Source organism: Misgurnus anguillicaudatus, chromosome 18 (assembly GCF_027580225.2).
Source record: "Misgurnus anguillicaudatus chromosome 18, ASM2758022v2, whole genome shotgun sequence".
NCBI lineage: Eukaryota > Metazoa > Chordata > Actinopteri > Cypriniformes > Cobitidae > Misgurnus > Misgurnus anguillicaudatus.
Window position 1 is genome coordinate 28,953,005 of NC_073354.2, and position 22,514 is coordinate 28,975,518.

The 22,514-nt window shown below is 36.5% G+C and overlaps 1 protein-coding gene and 1 long non-coding RNA gene across 3 annotated transcripts in view; both read left to right on the top strand.

Moving 5' to 3' along the window:
• Positions 1–22,514, top strand: part of aig1 (androgen-induced 1 (H. sapiens)) — a 72,654-nt gene that overhangs the window by 35,652 nt on the left and 14,488 nt on the right. The gene's annotated exons all lie outside the window — the stretch shown is intronic.
• LOC129447147 (uncharacterized) lies at positions 13,831–17,993 on the top strand. The gene is made up of 4 exons (XR_012358710.1): positions 13,831–14,201; positions 14,938–14,970; positions 15,096–15,241; positions 16,890–17,993. It is a non-coding gene; the product is annotated as an uncharacterized lncRNA (long non-coding RNA).

Sequence of the window (22,514 nt, forward strand, 5' to 3'; positions counted from 1 at the left end):
GCACTCCAGTGGTGTTTTCTCTGCAGCTAATAACATGTTTGGTTTACCACTGTCAGATAAACCTCAGAAGTGCCAGACAGACTTGTGTCTGCCTAACCAATGGTATTACCCAGACTGTCTTTAGGACACTGGGAGGATAAAAACCAGATGTGTTTGTACTATATGTATCAGACATTTCTACACTATATATTACACACTTAAACTGTCTACACCGGATGTGAATGTGATGCGTCAAAACCAAACTGTTATAATAAATGAAGCTGGAAGCATCCCTTGCGGTGCATGAATAGATTTCAGTTGAGAATTGCCGAAGTCTAACATCATGTTCAAAGCTCATTTGTCTATGTTAGTACTTACCATCCTTTATCAAAAACACATTTTTAGAACAACATGAGGGTGAGTTAATGATGACAAGATTTTTATTTCTGTCGAGGTCGACACCTGCAAGATGAATGTAAACAACCCATCAGTCATCACACTGGGCATGTCTACTAACTACTATGGTGAATGCACCAAAAAGCCTGAAAACTAAAAATGACCATTTATGCCAACTACTGTAGTAATCACTTGCAATGGTCCAGACCCTGATGCATAAACCCATTATTAAATAATAATCTCCTTATGCCATTATTGCATTAACATTTACTTACAGTGCATTCAATCTATATATTTGATCTGTTTGTGTGTTCCCTGGGAAACAAACCCACACATTTGCATTGCTACACTATCAAAAATAAAGGTACAATTTGAATATTAGTACCTTTACATACTGGTAAAGTGCGTTAAAGGTACATATCTGTACCTAAATGATACATATTAGGACTTTTTAGGGGGGTCATACCAGTGACATCTTTATTTCTGACAGTGTATTGCAATGCTCTTCCAACTAAGCCATAAGAAGATATTGTGAAAGTAAGCCAGGATTTTGATGGATTGTTACCTAGTGGTCGTTGCCAACTGGTACTGGTACCATACAAACCCACACTGTAATTCAGCAGATTGCTGCAAGATGCAGATTCATTATAATGACATGTTTAAACAAGGCTCCCCTTCATTATGGCAATTGAGGTTTCCCTGCAAAATCTTTTGTCCCGTGGCGTGCCATTCCTTGTTTGCAATGAAGTAGAGTCAGGCCAAATAAATTATCATTTTTGTGGTGTTTCTACGACGGACTAGGTTTACTTTGCACCGCCATTATTATCCTTGAAAAATCACTTGTTGATCCTGTCACACGCCGTCGGAAAATGCATGCTTTGATCTTGCGAGGAACACAAAGCATTTTAGAATTGTTTTGGAAAGCATTGTACGGTCGTGCGTCTGTGGCTCTGTTTCAAAATCAACTGCCTTGAACTAATAACTACACAGGTAGCTGCCTTCTGTGGCAGCATACTAAATAATTTTAAATTACAGAAAAAAAATTATTTTTGTATTACAAAAAATTTCTGTAATTTATTGTGCCGGTTATTTTGAATTATACAGTTTTAGTGTATAATTCATTTTGAACTCCACAACTACTTCAAATGACACTCTACATACAATTGAGATGCAAATATGGCAGAAAACATGCAATATTCTAATTAAAAAATAATGGTAACTTTACAATAGAGTTGCATTTGTTAACATTAGTTATTACATGGCACTCTCAAATGCTTGATTCTGATTGGTCGCAACATTCTATGGTATGTTATTCCGAAACAACATACGCTCAAAACTTATAACACCCGGATGCTGCAAATCATTTTGATAAGTACAGTTTAATATTACACAATAATAAAAAATGTATTTTAATAACAGGATAATATATTGATGAATATCAGTCATGTGACCTTTCATGTCATTCCAGTTGCCTGCCGCCATCTTGAGTACCTACCGAGTACCAGTAGGCTACTGCCAAGCATTAGCTAGCTTGCTACGATTTATGGATTTCTTATCTTTTATCTTTTATGATTTTTACGGATATGGAAATGGTTACAAAAGACAATATTTCGCACCTCCACTGTCATGAAAAGAAACGCTACTTACTTAATCTTGGTTAGGGTGTGATGCCTACTCCATTCCTGATGCGTTCTTCCTGTTGCTGTCCGCTACTACCGAACTACCACTATTTTACAACACTAAGAAGGCACGACACAACATGAAACTTTGCTCGAAGTATCACCTGGATCTCTGACGCAAGCATTGAGAACATTGTTTGTGTACACAGAGTTTACTTAAATAAACATACTGAACATACCATTTAAGCATTTACTAATAAATTTTCTAAATCAAAAGTTGTAATTGTAAACATAAATTAACGCACAATGAAATAACATGAACAATTGTATTCACATTAACTAAAGATCAATAAATGTTGTGTAAATTTATATGAAATGCTATAATTTTCGATTTTAACTTTACAGCTTACATTTACATTACAAAATTTATAATCTTATTTTATTTAGTATTTTTTGTTATTTTATTATTTAATTCTCTTCCTTTGTCAGACATCTTGGATTTTTGCAGACTGATCAAACGGAAAGTCGTGTTATAGTCACGCAAAATTTTATTAATTTATTTGTTTATTTCATGGCACGAAATTCAGCTTTATTTCGTGCCTTGAGCAAGAATGTCTTTTTCTTAATTTCTATAAATAGTTTTTCGTGTCCGTTGCACGACTTTCTTTTTCATGTCATTTTATGTATTTTTTTCTCTTTGTTTTTTCTTATTTTCTTACCATTGTCGCTTGAGTTTGGGGTTAGAATAAATTTCTGTTACATTTTTAGACATCCTAACCCAAACCCCAACTCTAACCCCAACTCCAGGCGAGAATAGTTTTAAAAGCGGAAGAAAAACATATAGAAACCAATACATGAAAGTACATCCTAACCCAAACCCCAAATCTAACCCCAACCCCAACCGACAATTATTTAAAAATAGAAAAAAATGAGAAAACAATACATAAAATGACACGAAAAAGAAAGTTGTGCCACAGACACGAGAAACTATTTATAGAAATTTGCATTTTGTGCCATGGACACGAATAAATTAATCTAATTTTGCGTGACTATACATGACTTTACGTGAGATCATGTTGGATTTTTGTATTTTATATCAATGATTTTTCTTCAAAGGACACAGTCCATGCTGGTATAAAATTGGCCCAAACTAAGCATTTTAGGAAACAGGCTTTGCATCAGAAGCATGCCCATTTTGCCCTAAAATGTTGCCTACATAGACAGCTCACTAGTGTTTTAAAAACAGGGCTCGTGCATGCAACGAACTGCATTGCTCAAGAGTACATGTTCGAACACTAGACCGTAAGCATTTCACTACATATCTGTAAACTCCCTTTTTTGTGATTTAACTATGTACAGCATGCCGCATTACGGAGTGGCCGTTCTTGTTTTCATTGTCATTGTGCTGTGGTGTTAGTCTTATTGTTTTGCTTGGCAACCACAACACTTGCTAAAGCTCCAGATTGACAGGATGGATTTGCGTGTTTTTTCTGGCACGACTCCAGCCACTTACTGGGGACATAATGTACTAAAGTCTTATGCAACGAAGGTTCACGGCAAGTAAACCGGCCTATGAAGTGATGTTTTGATAAAACGTGATGTTTTATTCAATACCTGCTATTTTTATTACATGCCACATTAAAGGTAGATTGCCTTAAATGCAATACGATCTGATTACAACGGTCCGGTTCTAATTCTTTACGGATTAAGGGAAGTTAAGCCGTGATGGAAGATGATTTGAACCTGCATTAAAGTGTTGAGAGACAAATTAAGCCTAGATCAGCTTCCCGTCATGTGAAAGGCCGAAGATCAGCTACCAAACCAACACGCTTCTTGGCACAGGAAAATACACAGTCCCATCATGCCAGTACTGTATCCACGCCTGCCAGAGAAGATCCCTGCAGCTGTACCAAAATCACAGAGCCAAAAGTGCCTGTCATAACAAGAGATTATCTTTTCCAGAGGCTGCCAGCACAGTCCAGGCCTTTGTTTGTATGCAGAAACACAGCTGCCTCTTATCAAGAAAACAGAAATGGAAAAATATTTAGGTTTTTCTTTACTAATTACATTTATGTCTGTAACATCAGAGTTGAATAATCATAGATTTTGCACAAAAAAACAAAGAGTCGGTGTGACCTCCCAATGTCCTCTTGCTATTCTGCCAAATCCTGGTCATCTCTAGGTGCCAGGAAGCCATGCCAGCGGCATTCTGCTGTTTGGGATGAAACAATGGTTACACACATGGTGCGGTTGTTTCACAGTGTTGAGAGTGGAAAGCTCCGTGGAAAGCTTTGTGATTATGATCTTCTGAAGAGCTCACAGTCATAAGCTCAGCTTGAAGCTCCCGGTATAAAATAAGCTCTGCGTCTTTAGTTCTCTCTGGGAACCCCAACAAGTCTTAAATGATGCTTGCTTTAAATGATGTCGGACACATCTTAAACGCTTTTACACCTGCTTAAAATCGTCTGGTTCTGGAACCCAAGCGTAGCGGCCAAATTTGCCGTCAAGCGTTTTTAAGAGTGCACTCTGTGTCTGCACTAGTTACGCTTAAAGACTTGTGTATCCCAATGAGACTTGTAAATATAGCAGGTGAATTGAATGCAAACAGCAGATGTTTCCAGACAGTGTTCATATTGTTCACTACTTGTTTGAGCCAGTATTTGCTGAGCAGGACTTAAATGGATAATCAATTAGAGCAAGTTAGCGTTTTTCCATTGTTAAGCTCATATATGATATTTATTTTGACAGATGAAAGAGCCATATTTCCGGACTGTAAGTCGCTCCTGAGTATAAGTCGCATCATTCAAAAATGCGTCACGAAGATTAAATAAAATATATAAGTCGCAGTGGACAATACGTTGCATTTATTTAGAAAATTATTTCACAAAATCCAAGCTGAAGAACAGACATTTAATCTGGAAAGGCAAGTTATTCAACTAAACAATGGCACACAGAACAGCAGGCTGAATAGGTGTCTGTACGTTAAAGTAATATTATCAGTTATTTACACGATAAAAACAATAGCATACAGAACCATACCTGGAAGGTTGAATAGGCTAAATTAACCGATCAAGCCAACGAGCATCAATTTCGCAGGCTCGTCATTTCACATCACTGAATTCATTGAATTACATAAATACAGAAGCACCATATAGCGGACTCTCGCGCATGTAGACGATAATGTTGTCTCTTGCCTCATAAATGTCAAAATGAATTCATACTGACTTACAAGGTGCATCTGAATATAAGACGCAGTACCAACCAAATAATGAAAAAAACGTATAGTCTGGAAAATACGGTAGTGGATTTGATAAGTAGTTTTTTTTTAAATTTGCATATACACCACAACAGAGAAGCATTAAACATATCTTGAGTATCACAAACAGTCCTCTAGGGCGCTGTTGTTGTTATGGTTGTCAAGTACTCTTGCATGCATGTAGACTAGGTGGACGTGTACCAAAGATACTTAATATAAGCAAGATGCATCACTGGTATTGTTATAAATGGTGGGAGATGGCAATAGTCAGTATGGCGCTCTAGTCCCGCCTTCCAGTAAAAAGAACCAATCATCAAACATTAATGAATGACATGCTCTGTTGGAGGGACTTTGCACATACACATTATCTGAAAAGTCTTGCTTTAGCAAGACCTGGAGGCATTGCAAATATGGCGGCGCAGTGACGCAATTGCCTTTAAATGCGTCTGAAAATGCACTTGCTAACATTTCTTAAGCTACAATGAGTGCTTTTTTGCTATGATACTTCAGATTCAGTTGTTGTACGATGCACTGGTTGGTTGTTGTGGTATTTGTCCCATTCCTCCTCCACTGTGATTGGACGTCTGAGTGAAAAGTGACATTGACAAGCTGAGCGTTTCACTCAAAGTTGAACATTTTTCAAACCAAAATCGCTATTTGCTGCCATTTTATAAAAGAGTAGCACTTCCATTGGAAACAATTAAAAACAACCAGCAGCCACAGGAAAAAAAATGTCTTGGTGTTCCGTATAATTTACATGGAAATTAAAACAGTGTCAATTTTAAAAACTTTTCCAAAAGTTTCAGGGTTCCCAGGGCTCCTTGAAACCCTTGAAAGTTTGTGAATCTGGGGGAAAAAATCAAGGCCCTGGGAAGTTTTTGAAAATATATATACATAGATACAGGTCATTAAAAGTGCTTAAATCTATTTTATGTAAGAAGTTTTCTGGGAAAAAAATCCATATTATTCCCTGTGTATAGTGTAGGTTAATATCATAAAAATTCTAGACTTTTTGAGCACACGTGCTAAACTGTTCGCTTTAAATGCTTATATCTTCTGTATGCAAATGTTGATTCATACCAAAATGCTTTATTCCATAATTGTGTTTGACAAATGAAAACCTCTCGTGTTACGTATGTACTGTTTTTCCCTGAGAAGGGAACGAGACGCTATACTTCCTTGCTCCCATGTCACCCTGTCTTTGTCATTAAGCCTCACCATTGGTTGAATTTGATATACACATTCAGACGCACTTACCCCCGGAGGCGTCCCCAAAGTGTCACCGCAGTGACGCAGCGCGAGTTTCCTCGAAAGGGAACTGTAACAATGTATCTTAAAAGGTAACACAATGTGACCTTGCTCTCACTTGAAATGTGTCCCCACATTTAGTCCTTGAATTTGAGGGTATTTGACCTGGAAAGTCCTTGAAAGGTCCTTGAATTTGAAGTTAACCAAGGTGTGGGAACCCTGAAGTTTGCATTTTCACTGTAAATGGCCATCCAAAACACATAAAAAGTTTCCCCATTTTTGGCTGAAAATGTTAACATGTAAACGTGTAAGTCCTGTCAAGTCACACATTCAACAGATTGTTTCCTTTAAACCCAAAAGCTTGTAAAGTATATATATTTTGCTATAGTATGTTTCTTGGGAGATACTCCCAGCAACCTCAGTGTCTCAGAGCTATAAACTTATTAAAGTTGGTGTCTAGACTGAGATGGGTGGCTGTTTCCTGAGCTCTGCCTGAATGTCTTGGATGCTTTCTTCAATACCTTTAAAGCTTGTGTCAGAAAGAAAACCTTCTGGTGATGACATGAGAACTAAAGAGCAGTGACTCTTACAAGCAAACTAAAAGACCCTATATTCAGCCAAAATATATTCATCCACGCATGTGCGTATCATTGGGGTAACCAGGGAGGTTTCAGCTGACAGTAAATGTGATTCTACGTGGTCCAAACTGGTTTTTACATGGCGCAAAGGAAACAGATGTGTTTTTTCACAAAGACCAAGAGACAGATTGGGTTTGCACAGAATGAACTCAAAGTCTTAAACAACTAATTCAAAGAGGAGAAAAACAACTGTGTTTAATGATATTGATTCTCCACGGGGAAATAATCCTTCCCCGGTTTGAAGTCTTCTGTGTTCAGCTATTTCCTTTGGTTTTTCGCAAGTGCTGGGGGATTACTTTGAAAAGATCAATAATTGCAGGTCCATTTTTCTGGACGCTAATATTTCACTATGGCGGTGTACAATGTCTAGCTCGCGTCAATGATTAAGTTGCCATGTTGAGCCTGGAAAAGTTACTAGGTGAATGTCTTCCATCCAAACCCCATCATTAAAACTAGCACATAGCTGGACCACTAGCTCATCCTTAACAACTGGGAAAATATTTACCCATCTCAACCCACTGAAAGATTCGTCGCTTGCATATTTTTAACAAAGTTGGCAAAGTTGCATTTCGGAGGGACTGCAAAACTATTCTCTCTAACTCCAAAATTCCTGGAGTGTTTTTGACAGTAGGGCAGTTCCTGCTTTTAATTTGCACATAGGAACATCTGTGTTCGCACCAGTTTTGATATAGCAGACGGATGGTGAGGTGCAATTAACGGTGCATAAGGAGTTTGTGAACTCTCACACAAAAAGCAGTTGTGAATATTACGCTGACCCTGTCTTGCGCAAAACTGAAGAGCACACACCCAAATAAAAATAAAAATTGTTCAGAGGTAGCTTAAGAGACTTTTAATGAAGTTCTCTGTTATGTTTCGTTCAAGTATCAACTTTGTCTCAGTTGTTTCTCCTAAATTGCTTTGGATAAATAGAATGAGATGTTGAAATACATTAAGAGTATGAAGCTAAAAAATGATCTAGATTGTAAAAAAAATAGATTTTGGATAGAATACTTTCTAAGTATTTTTTTTGTTTGTTTTCAGTACAAATATCTAAAAAAAAACATTTTCGGTAACACTCTACCTGAAAGGGTTTTCATAAGACTGACATGACACCTTTATAATCATGACAGGACACGTGTCATGAACATGAAGGAGATTTTATGAACATTTATGACAACTGTCATTAAGTGTCATTTGTTCAATTATGTCATTTTTATACATCATAACTTGTCATAAATCTGTCATAAACATGACATTGCAGAATAATTATCAAACTTAAGAAACTATCTAGCTTTATGGGTTAACATTACATTAAACTGTCATTTGAATGTCATTAATACTATGGAAAATTATTTTAAATACCTTAACAAAATGCAACAGCCACGTCAAAAGATTATACCTAACTATTTATGTGCACAATAACTAACAGAATTAGTTCTTCCATACACAGAGATTTCTAAAATTTTCTCACATGAAAAAACTAACAAAACATTTAATTAATTAATTGAATGTAATTAACTTCTTTTTCCAGCGATATGGACCAAATGGTTTAACCCATTATTGTACTGTTTTCATTTAATTTTATGTGATTTGGTCTCCAAAATGCAATCAAATACAATTTAATCAATTTTAATTATTATTATTATTATTATTTTTATTATTTAATGATTGATTTTTTTTGTTAAAACACATAGAGGAAACTTAAAAAAAACATTATGAACTGAAGAATATTCATGATGTTGTTATTAAACCATTTGACAGAGTATTAACACTTAATGACATTTTAATTACGAATTATATTTGTACAACTGTAGTTGAGGTCAAGAAAAATATTCATGATGCTGTTTTAAAACAATTTGACAGAGTATTAACACTTAATGACATTTTAATGACCAATTATATTTGTATCACTGGTAAAAAGTGGTCAGTTATGTTGTCCTGGTAATGTCAAGTTGTCATTACAAGTCATTATTTATTGGTTAATTTAAAGTTGTCATAACAAAGACATCTCAAACAATGTCATCTTTGCATTAAAAATGACATAATTGAACGAATGACACTTAATGACAGTTGTCATGAACGTGCATAAAATCTCCTTCATGTTCATGGCACGTGTCATGTCGTGATGATGAAGGTGTTATGTCGGTCTTATGAACACCCCTTCAAATAGTGTTACCACACTATTTACCACATTTTCTTGTTGCGCAAAATTAAGTAAAAAGTCTAGTTTTTAGATAAAAATTTATTTTAAGATATATTTCTTACCCCATTGGCAGATTTGTTTGCTTGTTGCAGCGGGTACGTGACATTTTGGGTGAAGTGGAGATATATATCTACTGTAAAAAGTAAAAGTTGCATTAACTTAAAAAATTACTCCAATTGGTAACCGGGATAAATAAAGGCGTTCTGAGGGTAATCGATGCGATGTTGGTAATAAAAATATCCATATTTAAAACTTTGCAAATGAAAATAACTAGCTTCCAGTAACGGCACCATAAAAGGTTGAAATTCGAAATAAGTCAGATAAAAACATTGTAATTTTTACTCAGAAAATCAGAGCTCAGACGTTGTTGAGATCTCTTCTGGAACTCCACTGCAAAAAATGATTTTCAAGAAAACATTTTCTTAGTATTTTTGTCTTGTTTTCAGTAGAAATATCTAAAAATTCTTAAATTAAGATGCTTTTTCTTGATGAGCCAAACGACCCAAGAAAATAAGTCTAGTTTTTCAGACCAAAAATATAAAATTTAAGTGATTTTGTGCATAAAACAAGCAAAAAAATCTGCCAATGGGGTAAGCAAATGTTTCTTGAATTTTTCTTAAATTTAGTGTTTAAGAAAAATGTTCAAGATATTTTTTGCTTACCCCATTGGCAAATTTATTGGCAAATAACTTTGTTATTTTGCTCATCAAGAAAAAGCATCTTAATTTAATAATTTTTTGATATTTTTACTGTAAACAAGACAAAAATTCTAAGAATTTTTTTTCTTGAAAATCATTTTATGCAGTGATAATGGAGACATTTGTAAAATTTCTGTGTCTTTCGAAATACTGTTTATGAAATGGCGGAGACATAAGCAAAAGTTTTCATTTGCTCTCCATTTGAGCTGTCTTGGAGAAACAACTGATATATTAAAGAGATTTGTGACACTTGAGCAACATCAATCTGAAGTGCGGCCCTTTCCTTGTAACTAGTCAATCTCTCGCTAAAGTGGGTGTGTTTGTCAAAGCCTGTCCTGTTTAAAGAGTCCTCTGTGCCGTTTGGTTAAAGGGGATTTTCCACCGACACTCCAGGCACACTGGCCAAAACCACAAGACCATGAGAGCTTGTCTGTCCCGGTGGTCAGACAATAAGAGCTGCCATGTTAAATTAAGACAGGGTCCCACAAACACAAGCTAAAATAAAACACGTCTGGATCATTTTTAAGCTCGCCTTGCATGGAAAAAATGCAGCGTCAGGCTAAATCTACAGATATGTATGCAGCTGAGCGTGGACCTAAACGGCCTATGTGGTGGTGGCTGTTTGTGGTGCAGGGAGAGAAGAACTGCAGGCCGGGTGGTGTTTAGTGGAGACTTTACAGCTGCCAATGGCATAAGAGGTAAGAGGTCATGTGAGTCCCTGTTGACTGGGAGCCGTAGGGAGTATATTACAACCGACCTGGGAGGCTTAGACAAGGAAAGGCGACACCTGACCTTGGTAGCACTCTCTCTCTCTGTCACACTAAACCCTCGGTGAGCTTTCTATCGGGCGGCCCTGGACCGAGTTAGCACATATATCTCCTGTTCGGATTCCATGGAGCTCTGTGGCTTTGACAGATGAGGGGAGCTGAGCTCTCATATAGAGGCAAACACAACCATTGCCCTAAACCTAAAGCAATGACTGGCATGTAACTATATCTATAACACTAAACGAGCTGTAGTATTGCATGTGTTTTAATGACATATTATTTATAGTTGTCTTGTGTGTTGAAATTATTTTTCTCCTCAGAAAAGACTCTTTCTGCACATTACAGTTTTACAAAATTGTGATAAAAATTACTAAATAAAATGCACAGTCAGAGATTTCAATATGAACTCATGAGCTATACCGTGCACAATATTTTTGTAACTTTATACTTTTTCTGTATGTCAACAACATCTAATGAAACCCAAGAAGAAACCTCAAAGGTGATATCTGTATTAAAGGGATAGTTCGGCCAAAAATGATATTAAACCCTTGATTTACTCACCCCCAAGCTGTCCGAGTTGCATATGTCCATCATTTTTCAGACAAACAGATTTTCGGATATTTTAGAAAATGTTTTAGATCTTTCAGTTAATTAAATGTGAAGTTACGGGGTCCACGACCTTCAAGTCCAAAAAAAGTGCGTCCATCCTTCACAAAATAAATCCAAACGGCTCCAGGAGATGGCGGCGCTACCGGAAGGTAGCTATTTTCGTTAATAAAGTTTTAAATATGGATATTTCTACAGCAACACTGCACGAATTACCCTCAGAAGACCTTTATTTATCATCCTGGAGCCGTTTGGATTTATTTAGTGAAGGATGGAATTCGACTCGGCGCAGTAACACCCTCCCTATCCCATTATGAGAGTGAGAATGGGAGCGGACTTTTCAGGCGAGTCGAAGTACTCCCAAAAGTGCTATTACGCCATAAAATATAGTTCCTCTTTTAAATCCGCTTAGAAAAGCGCTACGTTTTATTTTGTACCACCAAACTTGCTCATATAACTACTCGTCTTAAATAGGAAAAACGTTGATGTGTTTGGTCACTTCTAACTTTATCTCTAAATGGTACAATTGAATGAATGGGGCTAAGCTAAATGCTATCGAAGCGTCGCAGCGCGCTCCAGCCCTTACGTGCACGCACACAGATGATAGAGGGATGTATCAACAGTTCTTAGTTAAGGTAATAACATATTTTAATATTGAAAATGAGTAGACTATTCCTTTAAAGTGTAACTAAACCCCTGGTCAGAGCCTGACTCCACCCACTGGCAATATTTGAAAATGCAAGAAAAGTAGGCCGATCCCAACAGAGATAGAGGGGACGAACTAAGCTTGTACCAAGTGTGTGGTGAGATCGTAACAAGGGCGTGGTAAGCTTGAACCTGCTTACGTCACGAGTCATTTTTTGGACCCAACATCCAATAGGAAAATTCAACAGCAGTAGCCACCGTTCAACCTGAAGAGGGCAGCACTCAGACGTTTTTACACCATATATTGTAGTATTGAAACACTTTATATCCAAATGTCAAAAAACTTATACTTAAATCAATCAACAGCACTAATAAACCGTCATTCTTACAGATCAGTAACTAAAAAAAGTTGGATTAGGGTTTAGTTACTCTTTAATGTCTAGTGACATATCAGTGCCATTTTATGATTAATTTATATAAATTTCTTACATACTGTGTCAGAATCCTGCCGGATCCTGCTGGTATTTAGATCTAGCTTAGCATGGCAGGGTTCTGACAGTACATATGTTCTATGTGGGAAATGTGTGGTTGTAGTATTGGTTTATTCTGACCACGCATTTCCCGGGTCTCGTCACTTTTTCCCCGATCCCTTACTCGTGATTATTTTCCAGGTGTATGTAATTTACTTTGTCCCTATTTAGTGTCCTTGTGTTTGCTGTTCTGTGCACGTTCGTCTTGTCTCATGCCCTGTCGGTTCCTGTGAGTTTTTTGATGTTCATAGTCCTGATCTGTTTTACCTGTTAAAGAGTTTATTGTTAGTATTGTTAAAGTTTAGTGTCAGTTTAGTGTAGTGTTGTTTCCCTTGTCTTGTTTTGCCCCCTCGTGGGTTTTGTTTTCCTGTTTTTTCCCTGTTTTTATAATAAATCCCTTTGTTGTTAACGTCCGCATCTGCGTTAGTGTTTTGTGTTCCCCAATTCCTGACATACTGTTCCTTTAAATGACAGTTTAATGTAATGTTAACCCATAAAGCTAGATAGTTTCTTAAGTTTGATAATTATTCTGCTATGTCATGTTTATGACAGATTTATGACAAGCTATGATGTATTGGTTTATGTCAAAGACATCTCAAACAATGTCATCTTCGCGTTAAAAATGACAAAATTGAACAAATGACATTTGATGACAGTTGTCATAAATGTGCATAAAATCTCCTTCATGTTCATGACACGTGTCATGTCATAATTATGAAGGTCGGTGTCATGTCAGTCTTATGCACACCCCTTCAAATAAAGTGTTATCAAAGATATTAGAGAATTTAAGCTGTACATATTACTAAATTGCATTTAAAATAATTACTTTTTCAAGGCTCACAATGAAAAAGAATACACCAAACCAATCAGTTCTCTGAATGAAACTGGACCAACATTAACCAGATAATGTGCATGTGAAGATATAATTATATTTTGTATAATTATAATAACATATATTATTGTTTATAGTGTTATATATTAAGCTTGTGTTAATACATTCTCCTTATGAATTTAGCACGTATCAAGAAATTTTCATAATTTTTACAAAGCAATGTAAAATGTATATTAAACATAACAAGAGCATTCGTCTTGTAAATGGTTTTAAAAAGATCATGTGCTGAGTGCTGAATGTTGCTTCACATAGACGACAGAGTCAAGTGAGATCTCCTCCGCGGTATGTTTTATTTCATCTCAAATATCAAATAGTCATTAAAAACGGTCACAGCACACAGCACGTGCAGGGTTTATGCACTGAAAAAAATGGACTTAGTGGGTCTTTGAATTTAAATAAAATAAACATGTATATGCAACACAAAATATTTATATTCCTTGTGTAAACATAATTTAATTGATTAGGATTAAAATGTTTTGTTTGATTGTAAAATGAACACATTATTCTCACATTGATTAAAATTGATTGAATTGAATACTTAAAGCAATAAAATTGGGTTTGAACACAAAACGGCACCTCCTGAGCAGCAGGGGCAGTATAGTTCAATGAAAGGACGTCATTTGCCATAAAAGAAGAATAAAGATCGTTTGTTTTGGGCGCCAAAATGAAGACTCAGCAGCAGTCAGTCAGAAGAACTCTCTCAGACGGACACCACGTTATTAAAGTAAGTTCTATTATTTATTTATGTTCGCTTCATACGTGATATATATTTACTAGATAGACTATTTTTGTTTACAATATGTAGCCATTGCAATGACTTGTAGTAAATATTAGTTTGGAGGAGGTTGGTGGAGTAAGTTAACAGTCAGTCAAGCTCATAAAGAAAAACACAGCGTTTTAAAAATGTCAGCTGTTTAACGTTATTTCACGTTTGGTAGTTTTATCCGAGTTGAAAACTGTCAGCTTTGAGTTGACTTTTGAGGCACTTTTTACTCAGCTGTTCTATGGAAACGTATCAGGACAAATTAAACGCTAACCAAAAGTTATTCTGTCCAGAGTAACGTTATCCATGTAAGTAATTTACCAGATGATATCAATTGACTAAATTAATAATGACATTGCGTATGAAACAAACTGTCTGCTTAATCAGATGAACAGACCCGCGTCAGTTATTCATGACTTCGCTACGCCACGAGCAACACTTGATTCTATTAGAAAAAGCTTCTTGAAATGTTTCGCGTGACGTCTGGTATATTAACTGAAAAAAAAATCGCTTTGAAGTGGCCACACCTTAAAGCTGACGTTTTCAGAAGAGAACCTTGTTGTTTCAAGATCTAATTTTGTCCAACATTGCGTCCTATGACAGATATAATACTTATTTCATTATTGTTCTGTGTATGTGTGACCTTCATCATTTGAGGTTATGTGTTGATTTCACCTCTGAATATTTCCTCTTATAGGTCCATCATCCTTGCACACACTCAAAAGCATTGGTAAGTCATTCCTATCACTGTTTTACTGCTGTTAGGAGCTATATCTTATTTTTGTAACTAATATACAATTATTATTCTTTGACTCACAGTACTCAAATATACAATGATTGGTTAATTTGTTTCAGATAAATGCTGAATTTAAAAGAATCACTACTGTCTTATGTTCCTGTGTCACCTGGACCTCCAATCAAAAAACCTGACGAAACTCTTCTATCAGAAAGGAGGACAGCTAGCAAAAAGACTTGGAACAATCAATGATCAAATGACAGAAGTAAGTAATATAGATTCATAGACATCAAAATGTGTAAACCTTGTTGGAAGTACAGAAAATGTAGTATGTTTTAGTTACAACATCTTTTGGCACACGGGTCATTGAAACACCTGGGAAGATTTAAAGGGGTAGTTCACCCAAAAATACAAATTCTCATCACTTACTCCCTATCATGTTGTTACAAACCTGTATAAATGTTTTTGTTCTGATGAACACTAAGGAAGATATTTTGATGAATGTTTGTACCCAAACCAATCATAAGCCCCATTCACTTTCATAGTGGGGAAAAATAATACTATTGAAGTAAATGGGGCTCATGAACAGTTTGGTTGCAAACATTTCTCAAAATAAATATCTTCCTTCATGTTTATCAGAACAAAGACATGTATACAGGTCTGTAACAACATGACAAACAACATGACAGTGAGAAAATGAGAGAATTCACTTTTGATGTGATTGTCAGGTGTGGTAGCACACACTCGAAACGTGGCCTCTTTATTTAACTCATTCCAGTGTAGTGAACACTAGGGATGCTCCGATCAGGATTTTTGCAGCCGATACGATCACCGATTTGTAATCTTCGTGATCGGCCGATACCGATTCTGATTTTTTTAAAGCTGATATGCAAGCTCTTTGATGACTGTAACTTACATTTTTTCTAGATAAAATAATACCACGGATGTTGCCTTTGTTATATTACTTGCAGTAATTAGGTATATTATTGTTTTAATAGTGACTCAAATAAATAAGCACAACAAATATTTATTCTGCATAGAGAAATTTAATATGGCTTTAAAAAGGCTTATGTCTCCTAAAAGTACTGAAAATAAAACACTTCACAGTCTTTACTGTATTAATTAAATATACACGCATTCGTATGAAGTATAAAAGTTCTTTAGTCAAGAGCAGAGAGTGATTTTATTAAAAGATAAATTAGGTTACTGCAGCTTTAAGACGTTACAGAGAGAGAGATCGCTCTGTTCACGTGCACTGATGACAGGCTGCTGTGTGTGGGCGGCGGCTGAACGCAGACAAGCAGTTGTGAGGAAAATAAAAGTTTAAACGCTCAAAACTTTAAAACGCATGCAAATAAGAAACTGTTGGCATGAGGATGCAATTGTCCGTGATATATATGTGTTGTATACGCTGTTTGATGGGGATGTGAAGACGCCTCGCGCTGTTGACCGGAGCACGTCCTCATAGAAAATACGCATATCTCTGTAAAGGCAAAGAGAGACATACAAATCTGCACGCCGCACATGAGCAAAGGGTTGTAAAAATGCTTGTGCTACGTAAAAAAATGTCTTTAATTGCAGCCACATTCAGGATCCTTTTGATGACAAAAGTAAACAGAAAGATCGGTTTATGAGATCGGCAGATTTAGCGAGCACCGATCGAGTCATTTAATGCCATTATCGGCCGATCGATCGGAGCATCCCTTGTGAACACACCCAGAGCAGTGGACAGTGCAGCTGCCTTGCTTTGTAACCCATGTACTTGTTACCAATTGTAACATGCTGTGGCAATGCACATGGGTCTGTATACTTACATTTATATTTGTTTGCATTGTACTAATTTCCAATGACACTTTTATTGTAACAGTAACCTTTTTTCTGTTTCTTTAACTACATTTGTTTGTTTTGTACAGGGCATGGATGAAGTTAGCATCAGTGAGGTCATTTGAAGACACCAATGTTGGGATTTGTGCTCTCAAACAACATGCTTCTTGTGATGAAGAAGAGGATCTTTGTATAGTCCTGGAAGCCATGAAGGTGTTGCAACATCGTGTTTGAGCTAATGTATGTCTTAAACCTGAGCTATCCTGATCTCCGCTTTATTTTTGAGGAAATCCAAACTGCATTGAGAGTAACTTTAACGAACAGTTTCTTTCAGTGAAAGGATCAGAAAGACTGTGCTGCTCATTTTTGAATTTTTTTATCTGTTTTAAGTGTTTTCTCTTATTAATACATTAACAGTTTGCTGCTCAGAGTCGATTTTGGTAATGGGTGTTGTATTTTGTTTTTGTTGAATCTTTGATTTAACAGTTTATAAATGCTGTAGCTCTGACTTTCTAAAGGAGTGATATTTTCCAGTTTGTAAATCCATTTTATAAATAATAGTACTTACTGTTTTGCATGTATCTTTGGAATGCAGTGTTTGTGCTTTAGCACTTCTAAATCTACTGTGATAGTAACTATTTTAAACATTTGGGTCAGTTTCACAGATGGGGCTTTTCCTAGTCCCAGACTTTTGCAATGCCATATATCAGTGCCATTGTTTTGTCTAAAGATGTACTCCAGTGTTGTTTTTGTAAGGTAGGTTTGTTTGTAAACTTTATTTTATTAAAAATATCCTAATATAATGAGGGCCTAGTCATGGCTTAATCTACAACCTGTTTGGGAAATTGCCCCTTTATGTATGTACTGCATGTGCTGATTGTTGTAATAGTTATTGACTGTTATTGAATTAATGTGTAGTGATTTAAATGAATTGATGATCTGAAAGCAGTGGTTTGCCTCAATATCACTAAACATTTGTACAAAACTCTTTGCTTTTTATGCCAATGCAAATGTATTTTGTATTTTAAAAAAAAATAAATAACATTTGTATAATTATGGATGATTATTCTGGTGCCAGAGACATAATGAAATTGCTTTAGAGTTACATAATCCCATAATATAAGCATTAAAAAAGCATGTTGGAATTAGAGATGAAAATCTAGTCCCCTTACATAATAAAATTACTTAAACATTACAAAATAAATGTGTTATAGGAAAGAGAAATAGCACTTTGAGTCAACATATTTCTATTAGACTACTTAAAGTAATTAAAATGTTTTGGTCTGACACATAAAAATTAATTTGAGAAAATTATTTTGGTTTTAAACAATCGGATCATGTGGGACCGATGTACACATTAAAATTACGTAAATTGAAAGGATTTTTTTTTTCAGTGTGTGCTGCTTTTCAATGACTGCTCACAAACACGCGCCACGGATATGTGTGCTTGTTATTAATGATGGCTACTTCTCACACATACGCTAGGGTATGTGTGCTTGTCAATGACAGGCATTAAATCCGGGCGCGGATTCCATTTGGGCCTGGTCATGATTAATGTCAATAATGCAACATTTTATAATAGCACGAGTCATGCACAAAGAATCCAAAAAGCATTGTGCTATACAGCAAAACACACTTGTAACCAATCAGCAGTAAGGGGCGTGTCTACTAACCAACATTGTTGCCTGGGTTACGTATGTGTGGGGCGGGTCTTTTAAAAGAAGGTCCAGATTCTATTTGGGTAGGAGCGTGTTTGTTTAGATTATTTCAAATGTCAACATTGGCTTTCAGAGATCATGCAGCCCGCCTTTAAAGACCAAGTATTAACCAATTCACGAATTTACATATCCTTGGTGTGTAAATGTGTATTAGTATGTTAAAGCCCCCCTAACCTAGAAAATGTACTTAAATGTAAAAATTAGTCCGAAAATTTGTTGCCAGTGTGTATGCAGAAACATCCTGTTATTATACAAATCCATCTATTGTTCTTTGTGTAATCTCCTTTAAACTGCAACAATCACACAAAACAGGCTGTTGGGGATCCCCTATCAATGTGATGTCACACTGATTACGCCCCAACCACAGACCCAACCTTATGAGCATGTAGTTCAACCTTCTGCCACAGACATTTTTTGATGTAGTCCAAAGCACACGTGTAAGCGCTCTACCCCCTGCGCTCTACCCCCTACACTCTAAAAACAAACGGTGCTATATAGCACCAAAAGTGGTTCTTTGCTCGTAATCATAGAAGAACCATTTTTAGTGCCATATAGCACCGGTGAAGCACCAGTGAAGCACCTGTGTAGAACCATATAGTGCTTTGTAGAAATATATGTGGTGCTATAGTGGTGCTACATGGCCCCTATATGGTTCTACACAGGTGCTACACAGGTGCTTCGCCGGTGCTACATGGCACCAAAAATGGCTCCTCCATGGTCACGATCCAAAGCAACAGTCCTGGTGCTATATAGCACCGTTTGTTTTTTTAGAGTATACTTTGCATACAGGGAGAGGAACAGAAGCTTTTATGGCATTTAAAGTAACACACACAAAACAGCGCGTTTTTCATTAAGCGTCCTTGTAATCCTTGAAAGTTTGTGAATCCCGGGGAAGAAAAACTCAAGGCCCTGGGAAGTTTTTTAAAATAGATACAGGTCATTGAAAGTGCTTGAATCTATTTTATGCAAGAGGTTGTCTGGAAAAAAATCCATATAATTCCCTGTGTAGTGTAGGATGCTGCTACCCAGTCTCCTGAGGATGCGTATAAATAGCACGAAGTGTAAAACTCGTGCAATACATACGCCAAATTCCACTTTGGCGTGCATATGATACGCCAGTCCTTCCCATTCACTTAAACGGTGCATCTTTTTTGTTGTTTTATTTATTGGTTTCTCTATTGTTTTATTTATTGGTTATTTTTTTTCTGTTTTTTTAAACCATTTTCGCTTGGGTTTAGGGTTAGATTTTAGATGAGCTTAATAAGGTTATTTAATATACAGGTTTCTCCATGTTTTTGTCCATATTTAAGCCATGATCGCTTGGAGTTGGGGTTAGAGTTGGGGTTTGGGTTAGGATGTCATTTTTATATAACAAAAAGTTGTTCTAACCCTAAACCCAAGCGAAAATGGTAAAAAAATAGCAAAAAAATTGAGAAACCAATAAATAAAACGACAAAAAAAGATGCACCGTTTAAGTTAATGGGAAGGACTGGCGTATCATATGCACGCCAAAGTGGAATTTGGCGTATGTATTGCACGAGTTTTACACTTCGTGCTATTTATACGCATCTTCAGGAGAGAGTGGGCTGGATAATATCATAAAATTCTAGACTTTTTAAGAACATGTGCTAAACTGTTCGCTTTAAATGCTTATATCTTCTGTATGCGAATGTTGATTCATACCAAAATGCTTTTTTGCGTAGTTCTGTTTGACACAAGAAAATGTCTCGGGTTACATATGTAACTGCGTCTCCCTTGCCATACTTCCTGCGTCCCTGTAACGCTGTCTTTGGCAATATTTCCGATAGCGATAAACTTCCTGGCTCGCGCGTCACCCTGTCTTTGTCGTTAAGCCTCACCATTGGTTGAATTTGATATACACATTCAGATGCACTTACCCCTGGAGGCGTCCCCAAAGTGTCACCGCAGTGACGCAGCGCGAGTTCCCTCGAAAGGGAACTGTTACAATGTATCTTAAAAGGTAACACGATGCAACCTTGCTCTCCCTTGAAATGTGTCCCCACATTTAGTCCTTGAATTTGAGGGTATTGCACCTGGAAAGTCATTGAAAGGTCTTTGAATTTCTCTTTAATAAAAAGAGAACTTTTTTGGGATAAGTTAGCCCCCTTGATGTGTTTCATATTAAAATATTGTTGGCTGTCTTTGCCGTCATCGTCTCCATGTATACTGTATGTCATATTGCAAGTCACAATAGCAGTATGCAGCTTCAGGCCCACGCCAATCTCTGCACAAGTGCTTACAGCCACAGTCTTTAAGGATCAGTCTGAAAAGCTTAAGAGTCATTGGCGAGGAACATGAGGGGGTTTTGAAAGCGGGCCATTAATGATTACCCCTCGCTGCGATTTGAAAGCTGGAATGTATGTGGGTGAGCATGCACCATTGAGAACACTTAAAAGTTTGACGCGTGCTGAAACATATCTCCGGATCTCCAGAGGCATGTTGTCTTTTCTGCAGAGGTTTGGCATTATAGCAATTAAACCATAATCACCATAATGAACAGAGCAACTGCCTATTATCCTAGTGCCAACTTTGAGTCCCTGACAGTAGCTAGTGGGAATAGATGAAAGGTTTACTCAAATCTCTCAGACTTGTCACAAACATGTTTCGTAAATATTTGAGAGAAGTAGATGAAGGAAAAATCATTAGGGGTGAATTAGACAGAGGCCAACACATGTATGCACACGAAGAACGGAGAACTGTTTAGAGATTCAGAACTTCAGAACATAATGGAGATTATGAGTCAAAAGATATGGTAAATATTCAAAAAAAAATTCAACTAACATATTTTTCCTTTACATACCATTACATACAATCCATTCAGTCTTTACATTTTATCAGTTCGTGCAATCTCTAGGAATCTAGCTTTCTTAGTATTGCTGACAGCATGCTCTACCTGTTTAGCTACAGTAAAGCTTAATCTTTGTTGTTTGTTGACTTTATGTTGTTGTTGTAGTTGATATTATACTGAATAAAATATCTCTTTGGTAAAGCTCTAAGCAAATGCTCTTGTCGTCAGCATAATGGTTACCTTTTAAAAAACACCAACACAACAGAAACTCTTTAAAATAGAGTACTAACCATTAAAAACTCTCTACACTATAAACAATTTGCTGCAGCTGTTTGCAGTAACTTACTGTAGATTTAATTTTACGTTATTTACTGGCAACAGTTTGTTCAAAGTTAAATGAACATTAAACATGAACAAGTTTTTGACTTTACAGAATAAAACTATAAAACACCCTCATGCAAAGCATTGTGGGAACCATTAATCTTTATCATTTTTTTTCCTTCAGATGTTAGTTCCCAGAATGCTTTGCATGAGGGTGTTATTTTCGTTTTATTTGTAAAGGTATCTCAGGAGATAGGAAGTAAAGCAAACATTGAATTTGAAGGTGCCTTGATGCCTTCCTGCCTTGAAATGCAGCCTCCGAAGGCATTTTATAGTGTCGCAGGGATGATGTATTTTGTAGGCCAATTCGGAAGTTATCAGTACACTGATTTCCTCACCAAAAAGCCCATTCATTTTTCCCATAGACTTTTGGATTGTCGCCAGAAATAAACTCTGTGTTTAACAAATGTTTTCCCTGATGAAAAAACATGCTGGTTTGGTGCTGGTTTAGCTGGTGGTCACAAAACACAACATGATGGTATGACCAGCATGGGATGCTGGTGCTGGTATGAAGATGACCTTGCTGGTGGTCCATGCTGGTTGTGCATATGTTGTGTTTTGGTGCTGGTTTAGCTCAGCACCAAAACAATACATATGCTGGTATGCTGGGTTTTCCAGCAGGGTTGTCCCACAAGATAAACTTTACAGATTTAAGTTTTATAAGTCTAAATGCGTTTACCAGAAATACAAAGCTAACCTTAAGTGAACTTCTCCACTGTCATTTGACATCTACGTCATCACATCAAGCTTTCAACAACTTTTTCAAACTTATATAAAACACATTTAAAAACATGTTCCCTGATAAG